Raw genomic sequence first — 10,131 nt, 5'->3', positions numbered from 1 at the left:
GGGGGTGTGAAAAATTGTCCTACCCCATCCAAAAGGACGAGGTAAGGACGTGCAGCCTAACCTAAGGGGAAGTGCGCAGTGCAAGTGCTTACTTGTGCAAGGTGATTTTTGGGATCACCCGTGCAGGTTCAGCACCCCCAAGTTTCCCTGGGGGCACAGTGCAGCCTCGGGCCCTAGGCAGCCGACCAATCAGCGTCCGACCAACTGTTTCTCTGCTCCCATCGTAGGGCACTTTCCAGCCCCTGGCATGGGAATGGGTACTCCACTGGGCTTTTCGACTGACTCCCTTAGGGGCTGCGACCCCCTCGGAAGAGCAATCTACTCAGTCTCAGTGTTTCTCCGATCCCAAGGTTAAGGTACTAAGCTGGGCCTTTCGTGGTCTCCCCATCAGAGGCTACGAACCTCAGGAACAGGAGCCATCTACTCAGTCCCAGCCTTTCTCCGCTCCTTGGGAATGGATACTAGACTGAGCCTTTCGCTGTCTCATCCTTCGGGGGCTACGAACCCCGTCAAGAGAGCCAAACTACTAGGCCCACTGTTTCTCCCCCCCTCTCACCAGTGGGTTTACAGAAACAACACCTCATACCACTGGCAGAGGTGAAGGTACTCAGCCAGACTTTTCACCACTCCCAGGCAAAAAGAAGGGTCCCACACCCTCCGCCCATCAGAGCAGCTACTCAGTCCAGCCTTTCTCTATTCTCTGCCAGAGGCCAGTCCATACCCACTGATAAGAACAGATACTACACTTGATCTTAGCCAAAAGGCCGAGAAGCGATGGAGGGAGAGAGGGTGCAGGTAGTGCAGATGGTATGGGACTCTAACGCTTTGGACCTGACTCAACTGCACTCCGATGTTTGGGTTTTGTGTGCAATCTTCTATGATGGAGATTTCCTGGCACCGCAAGCCTGGAATACACAAGCCATCCTGAGTAAACTGAAGGTTACACATATGGGCAATGTTCAACTTCACATGCAGCAGCTGATCAGGCAAGCATACAGGGGGCATCTGTTAGCTGAAGATGCCTCCTGCAGCATTAGCATATTATCGCAATGCTTCTACGTCCAAAGAAGCCACAGCGATGTGAACTGCGTCCATCTCTCAATCACCCCCATAATCTAAGTGTTCTGAGGGCGTGTCATGGGCGTGTAGGTGGAATTGCATGCTACAAGACTATGTAGAGATCTGGTGAGGGGGAGGGTATTAAAATAGGCATACAATATACATAAAATGAGACTTGGCAGAGGAAATGACACACAAGAACCTATAAACCTATAATAAATAATAATGGTCACCGACCATCGAATGAAGTGGAACGTGCACGCATATGTAAGATTACTCAGAGCAACCTTACATATGTGTGCACATTCTGATGGAAGTGGGTGGGCAGCTGACATCCGGTGATGTCAGCTGCCCGCCCCCGCACCCACGTCATCGGCCCATCATTCTCATGGGAATGTCCATGATATGCTGGCTGGGTGTTTCCCCATATGCTAATGGAACCTCACAGGCTCAGCCCTGCCACTGGTTAAAAGCCCTTCTATGATGAGGCTGCTGCTGTCCTCCATGGGCCTGAGAAGCCTATGATGAGCTCCACCAATCAGAGCTCAGCACAAGCCTCTCAGCCTGTGACCTCTTGTGCAAAGTCTCATGAGACTTGGCCAACTCCCAGTAATGCACTGCAGTGTGCCTTGGCTCCCAATGCTCAAAACCATTAATCATTGTCACATTGGCAGATAGGTGAAGCTGCAGCACTACCCCCCTTACATGCACAAAACCTTTAAGCTGCCCATACACGCACTGATCCCGGCAGTGCAATATGTGCTTTGAGGTGCGCGCTCCCGTGGCACCTCATCACACAGTACAAAAAGTATGTGCTGCACAAGGCATGCAACGCAATACGATGCGTGCTATTTAAGCTCAAAACGCATGCCCGCATCACACCTTTAGCTACAATTTTTTTGGGTTTTTAAATAAATGACGACCACAGGGGGCCCTAGCTAGAAGGGGGTGCAGAGGTACTCCCCCCTTTTCTAAGTAACCAACCTTTGGGTATGTACACATCAGGCCAATATCAGTACAACTTGCTATATCAGAATGAGAAATTGTCTCGTGTTGTGCGCCCTCAACGCTTGCATGCCATATCTGATTGGCCCTACTGCCTGATACTGCATGCGGCACTGTGCATATTAATAAAGGACGGTCAGTAAATCGTACAACTAATCAGGGATGGTCCAGGACAAAGGGGAATTATCCTAACCATCGGCCCGTTTGTCCATTATTTGGATGTATCCGCCACCCATACCCACCCTTAGTTTGGCTATACTAATGTGGGTCCTACATACCATGTTTTACATAGGAATAAATCACGATAACAGTGCTGTAATCTTTATAAGAGCTGTCTATGCTGTTTAACTTATGAAGCTGTAGATCTGATATACCCTTAGTAGCCTGATTGGGTTTTTGAAACTCGGAAAAGTTTGTATACCCAGCAGGAGGTGAGCTTTATTGGGGGACCTCCTGGGATAAACCATCAGAGCCCATCGCAAAAAAACACAGCTCTTATTTACAAACTTCATTTTCTTTTCTTTTTTTTCCCCACTCTCCGTCCTCTAATTAAGCCAGCCATTCTAATTATGTGATGTTTTATCACATATTCCTCCAAATTCATCCTATTGCAGCCTGTTGGACTGATCAAAGATCTGGAGGCTTCTGATTAGGTATGATGTCCCTGTTAGGGTTGACACAGATTTCCTCTCACTTGGGTGCATCTGCCTCCGAGTGCTCGGCAAATTCGCCCTCACTTATTTCCTCTGTTGCCTGGATAAAGCAAAAAAACATAATTACCAAACTTAAGAAAACATCCCTGTAATTAGCAAGGCAACTCTAAGCACAAGAAATGGAAATTAGTCACAGTATAATAAATTAGCTTGTGCATATATTACATGCAATAAACACCCACGGGGCCTTATAGTTGTTGTGCTTGGCTTGCATCCTCATGTGTCTTAATAAACAATTCATCTCTATGTGATTATCTTGCTGCTGAAACTGGAATTTCTGTTGTTAAGACTAAGATGTCTTTATTTTCCTGGCTGTGTATTTATGAGTTCTTGTTTAACTTGTGTTGTATGTCTATATATGATTATTGCACTACTGTATGTTTCCTGAATTACTGACTCAATTATTATTTTAGACAACTTGCATTTGTGAGATTGTTTGTGTTCTTTTTTTTTTTATCTTTGGGTTTGATTCAGTGCTTTTTGTATTTGTGTGTTTGTACGTCTTTATTCCAGAAAACAAGGAGGATACGAAGGACAGGAGAGGTGGGAAAAAAGGACCCTGACATACAATAAAGGATATCAAGAGTGTAATGATGTTTTGTGATTGACAGTCATTAATCCAGCACTCGTGGTTCTTGAGGATTCGTGTTACTGTTGCAAAGCTACTGTTGACTCTAATTAGCATTGGCAACAAAGAACACACACACACCGACGCAAACACAGACACACACACATACACAATGTGGCATTTGCATCAAAATAATACGGCGGGGCTTCAGAAAATCACAATCACATCACTCAGGAGGAAGGGACAGAATACAAATTAAAGAGATAATGTACATTTTTTTGCCATTAAGCTTCAATGACCATTTGAAATGGTGCACGGCACAAAGGTTTGTGATGAGCATCATCTAGCTTGATTATTCATACTTGTGTTTCTGCTTGAATTAAAGCAGAAGTGCTACAGCCTGTTAAAGCAAAATATTTGAATTGGTAGTGAACTCTCACCTTACTTGCATCCATTTACTTTTCAATTGGAATACCAGATAAGTTAGTGCATTTTATAATCGGACTGTCTTCCAGTGAGAGCTGTCATTACATACCAATTTCTTTTAGAAGTGCTTCCTAAGGAACATTAAATACTTACAAATAAGGATCTGTCCATCAGCAGCTGCAGTCTTGTGGTGACTGTTCTGCCAGTGATTTGAGACAGAAGAGTATTTCAGATTGTTTCTCTCTGATTTGGTCTCTCATCTTCTCTCCCATTTCCTTCAACAATTATCCTGTACAAGTCTGTGCACAAGCTGCTTACCATTAGCGGGAGGTGATGGTCTTCTGGGGGCTAAAGACCAGCTCTTGGGTTCTACCTGTTGTTTTGTATTAAATGAATTCCTGACACGGGGTGGATGGGGGAGTTGGATGAGATGATGACATGTGGGTGCACTTCTCAGGTGCTTTCTTAAATGTGCATTTTCTGTTATGTACAAGTGAGAATGAAGAGGGGGATTTGTTATGTGAATGCTCCTATGCAAGAGAAACAGTTCCAGATGATTGAACAAGAGTTCTGTTTTGTGTCTCCTTTGCTTACCAGGCCCCTGTTATTGATCCAATCTGTAGAAAAATTGACAATAACAGATTGATAAATAGATAATTTATGAAAAAAAGACATCGCATTGTAACATTTTAAAGATGTTCTGTAATCTTCTTCAATAAAAATTGATTAATAAGAAAAAAAAAAAAGACCTGTGTTATGATCTTCTGCTTTGTATTTTACAGTATATCTGATTTTTAGTGTGAAATAAAAAAGTGTAACATATATATAAGTGTAAAAAACTTACACGTCACGTACAGAATACAGAACTACTAATTCCAGAATTTAAAGCATCACCAAATATGGAAATACAGAAATGCACAGAATCTTGAGCGTTTCACACTCTCTCTCTCTCTCTCTCTCTCTCTCTCTCTCTCTCTCTCTATATATATATATATATGTGTGTGTATATGTGTGTGTGTGTGGGAGTGTATATATATATATATATATATATATATATATATATACAGGTTGAGTATCCCGTATCAGAGTATCCGTTATCCGAATTATTCCGAAAACCATACATTCCAGAAAGTGAAAAAAAAAATTTTTTTTGCTAAAAACTCACTGGGGACAGCTGTAACAGCATCACTGGGGACATGATATGTAACTGGCACTATATATGTGCAAGAAAATGATTGCTTGGCATTCAAATTCAATATCTGAGATAGTACACACATTTTGTTTCATGTTTTGAAACCTTGTTTTTTGAACAAATAAAATATATTTGTGTGTATTTTATGTGGTAATAAAATATATTTGTGTGTATTTTATGTGTTTATACAGCATACATGCAAGATACTTCAAAATACATAATTGAAATATTAAAATATTCCGAAATACGGAATAATCCGTTATCCAAAATTCTCCTGGTCCCGAGCATTTTGGATACGGGATACTCAACCTGTATATATATTTATTGAAATGACTGAGTTAGATTTGTTAGATTTTTTAAGACATATATATATATATATATATATATATATATATATATATATGCATAAATACATTTTATATTTTAAGTTGCTAGAACCCTTGCATCAATTTTCAACCCGCTCATTCCTTGTTTTCCCCTGTCTTCCTCTGTCTCCTTGCCATTACCCCTAAAATAAGCACTTACACACAGACATCTTCATCTTATATGCAATAAATATAAGACAATATTTAAGCTGTAAATGAGGAGGCTGAACACATCTCTCCCGGCGCTCAGAGATCCTTCCACATGGGTAATCACAGAGAGAATTCCCGTGACAAGACCTGTGCAGTAATAGTTGGGAACTTTGCAACAATACAGTGCCAACTGAGCTGATTATTTATCATATGCTTCATGCAAAATTGGGAATCACCAAAGCAGAAAATGCCACTGGCCTTTTAAAGTGATTCGAATCAAGCGGCACTGAAGCCTTCAACCGGTTATTTGGGGTAATCTTTGGTGGTCTGATGCAATCAATTTTCATAAACGACAGTATTGCTCTGCAAGGCAAATGTCCCACTCGGAACAGATGAAAATACCACTCTAAAAAGAGCTTTTGATGCCAGATGAGGAAACAAAATGACTGTTTTATTTTTTTATTTTCAATCAAGGCTACAAATAACATTTAGAGGCATTGGGGGTAATTCAATAGCCGGCCAAGGGATGTGAAGTGTAGTTACTGCGGCATTTAAATGCCGGCAAGGGCACCCCATCTCATACCCATACCCAACTTACTGAATACCAGATTCGCACAAACATTTATGTATCTCATATAAATGTATCTAATATTATGAAATTGCAGTCTGATAAAATATATGTGTGATGACTTAATTGCAGAAGCAATGTGCACATTACAGTATAATCGCTCCCCAGTCACAGGACAAAGACAGTAGGGAATGAGAGGTATGCATGATAGGATGGGAAGGGCTGGGGTGTGTTAGAGATTGGGCGGAGCTGCTGAGATGTATGCAATAGCCAAAATGTAAAGCCTTCCTTAGAGGTAACTACAACACTCAATTGGTTTTATTTGGTGGTTTATTCTGTATTATAGCCCTAGTCATTCATGGAGACCAGGGCCAACTTAAGGTATGGACCTACTAGGCAGCTGCCAAGGGTCCCACGATTATAGGGGCCTAGGAAAAGGGGTTGGCTGGGCTGTGAGCATATGCCCCACAATTTGGTGCATCCAAAGGTTCTTAGGAGGCAGTTAAGAAATGATTTTCAGCTGGCAGGGGCGAATTTAAATGTCAGGCTGCCCCTAGGCACATAATTTTTGCCCCACCCCCTCCAGCCCCCACCCTTTTTTCTTTTTTTTTATTATTAAGTTATAATCATTCCACACACATATATATACATACATTATAAATACACATACAGTATTTGAACCTTAAATTCAAAGATTAATACGGCCTGGCTTACTTTTGCCTTGATCCAGCAAGCCAGGTTGTGATGACACAGACACACAATGGGAGAGCTCCATTCTGCCTCTCCTCAGTCTAGACTCTGGACAGTTGAACAGGCTGCCAGGGATCCCGATCCGCGGCCCGCCCACTTCTTCCCTGCAGTCTATGTGCATTGGATCACGGAGCTGCAGTCTGTAGCTTAACATAGCATGATAAGGTGGCTGTACTGTCACTCAGCAGCCACAGCCCATCACTCCTCAGTGATTCCAGTGGCTGTCAGCCTTTCAGAGTGGGGGAGCAAGGAGCGCTGCCTGTACCACAGTCCTGCGCGCAGTGCCTTCCTGTGTGCAATCGCACTGTCCCTGGAGCCGTTGATGAAAGAGCAACCTGCTGGGGGGGGGGTTAGATGGCATGGCTATTGGGAATTCCGGCCCTGTCAGCTGCTATGATTATGAATTACCCACAATAAGAGTAGCCAGGCAGCATTCTCTACTGTGGCTGTCAGCATGCTGATTCGTGGATGGTAATATCTATCCCCCAAATCAAAGTGCATCATTCTCTACTTGTCTCCCAGCCTACAGCCAGACAGCGAATGGCTGGAGCTATCCAGCAGAGTACTAACAGCCATTCGCTGTATTGAAGTATGGGGAGAGACCCTCAGGCGGGGTAAAATATGGTTTAAAAAAAATCTAGAAAGGGTGGATAGGGGTCGGAGTGCATTTTTTTGCTAAAGGGGTAAACACACGGGGAGATTTTGGTTAATGGATAATTTTGACTAAGCAATTTTGAGAGAGATTTTGGCTAGATGCACTGGAGATTTTGACTAAGCGATTTTGTCTAAAGGCCCGTACACACTGGGCGACTTTGAGCTGAAAGTCGCTTAAAACAGCAGGTTTGAGCGGCTTTCAGCTCAAAGCCGCCCAGTGTGTATGCCCGGGCAATGAGCGGGAAAACCGCTCATCTGCTGGTTATTCCAGCAGATGAGCAGCTTTCAGGATGGGTTTGCATATCGCTCCGCTATGCAACACCGTCCTCCCCCCTCCATCGGCGCCGGGCAGGTGGAAAGCCGCTCAGTGTGTATGCACTGAGCGGCTTTCCCCACGCATCATCGCTGTCCATACATGCTGAGCATAGTCGCCCAGTGTGTGTGGACCTTAAGTAACGATAGTCTGTGATCTAGTCAAAATTGCCTTGCCTGCACACTCTATCTATGCTAAGCAATCTATGCTAGACAATATTGACTAACAGGAGAAAAATAGGGAGATTTTGGCTAACCTTCTCGGAGATTTTGACTATCTAGTCAAAATCTCCTGCCAAAATCTCACCATGTGTACACTCCTTAAGAGTCTACAATGCTGCTATGATAGCCCTGCTGGAGACAAGAATAAGATATTACATATATCTATAGTTTGATCAGCTCCTTCTGTTATTCATCTGTAAGCCTATCTGTGAGCATTTTCCCTGTATCATAGACTAATAGAGGATGATCATTTCAGGATGTGATACTTGAAATACCTTATAATCATGTTATACTTATGTTTATTTAGTCCCAATCATCTCCGAGCAACTGTGTGTTTTATTGATCGATATTCCCAGTCACCCTGTAATAGACCAAATCGTCCGCTGTGCTCTCTAATGGGAAGGAACAGGCCTATTAGTGCTCAGGTTATGGGAATCAATATTCCTGTAATCTTTTCAGTCCATCATTGTCTCTCTACAGAAAGCTGTCACTTATAACGCTGCAATATCAGACATCTACCAACTACATCCAGCAAACGTCAAACTGGCTTTATATATGGCATCACCCATTACATGGAGGCAATAGATGGCCTAACAACCACACACACTGGTTATTATTATTAACCCGTAACTTTCCAGGTAAGATGGCTCTGTGTTGTATACAATGATCACACATTCCTTACACTGTCCATAGCTGACAAATGGACTATTGATTTAAGGATTTGTCTGTTTTTAGAGTTACAGAATACTTTTATGAGCACAAGATTATCGATTCCTTCAATAATGGTTTATAGTAACTGAGGAGATTGACAATCATAGTTTAACAATAAAAGGAAAGTTATTATTAAATTGTAATAAAGTCATTTGGGAAGATATATGATAGACGGACGGTATAATTGTTAGCTTTACTGCCTCACAATTCCCACCATGGCCCTAACTGTGCGGAGTTGGTATATTCTCCCCGTGCTTGCGTGGGTTTCTTCCGGGTACTCCGATTTCCTCCCACAATCCAAAAATATACAGGTAGGTTATTTGGGTTAATTGGCTAACAACAAAATTAGCCCTAGCTGGGCTCTGTGTGTGCCTGTACCTCTGGTAGGGAATATAGAGTGTAAGCTCTACTGGGGCACGGACTGATGTGAATGTGCAAATAAACTCTGTAAAGTGCTGCGGAATGGGTGTGCGCTGTATAAATACCTGGTAATAAATAAATGATTATAGACAGTCTATATATGTTATATTTTCCCTATATGTTTGGTAACTGATCGCCTTAAAAAAGGTTCATATGTACTGTATATATATATATATATATATATATATATATATATATATATATATATTTTTTTTTTTTTTTATAGCATATACCAGTGATTCCCAAACTGTGTGCCTAGGCACCCTGGGGTGCCTCAGGACACTTGCAGGGGTGCCTTGGGTTGGTGGACCAGGATTAATTAATATTAGTTATGTGCAATGTAACAGGCAAAACCAGTGCTGTGGCTGCCAATCATAACATATGTGGACAAACAGGAGCAAATCCTGTCCCTCACCAGATAACTGTGACATATAAACACAATGCACTTACTTTTATATTTTTTCCTGAATTTCTCAGTAAGAAACATTTGACCTAGGGGTGCCTGGAAAACATTTTGATGCCGTGATTCAACAAAGTTTGGGAACCCCTGGCATATACCCTTCACATGAACTGAAAACTGTGTTCTTGCTAAAAAAGGATCCCTAATCTTATATGTCATGAAAATATACTGTAACTGGCTTATTATGCAAGTATATTAAGTAGTAATATTTTCCACCCTATCCACATTCTTATGGCAGGACAATATTTTGGTTATATCTATGTAGCAGACTTCCTGTCTTATACGTAATGCAAATAAACTGAGGTGGTGGTGATACTGAGGTGGTGGTGATACTGAGGTGGTGATACTGAGGCAGTGAATAGCGAGTCCGCCCCCCCCTACTGTTTTTTGCACTGCGCATGGTCAATTATGGGCCAATTTTTTGCACTGCGCATGGTCCTTTGGGCTGCGGGCAGACGTTGACGGGGATAGCCCATGGGAAAGCCTGGGCATTCCCATGGGTACTCCGACGGGATGATGTATACCGGGGCGGTAGCGACTGAGGTCACAGGACGTC

The 10,131-nt window shown here is 42.4% G+C and overlaps 1 pseudogene; it reads right to left on the bottom strand.

The window, feature by feature from the left end:
• Positions 1 to 569: 569 nt before the first annotated feature.
• LOC146066049 (U2 spliceosomal RNA) lies at positions 570 to 776 on the bottom strand (annotated as a pseudogene).
• Between the last annotated feature and the right edge of the window lie 9,355 nt (positions 777 to 10,131).

The sequence above is a fragment of the Crinia signifera genome, chromosome 3, assembly GCF_055691185.1.
Source record: "Crinia signifera chromosome 3, ASM5569118v1, whole genome shotgun sequence".
In the NCBI taxonomy this organism is placed as follows: domain Eukaryota; kingdom Metazoa; phylum Chordata; class Amphibia; order Anura; family Myobatrachidae; genus Crinia; species Crinia signifera.
The sequence above is the reverse complement of the archived record's forward strand: the minus strand, read 5'-3'. Positions and strand labels throughout refer to the sequence as shown.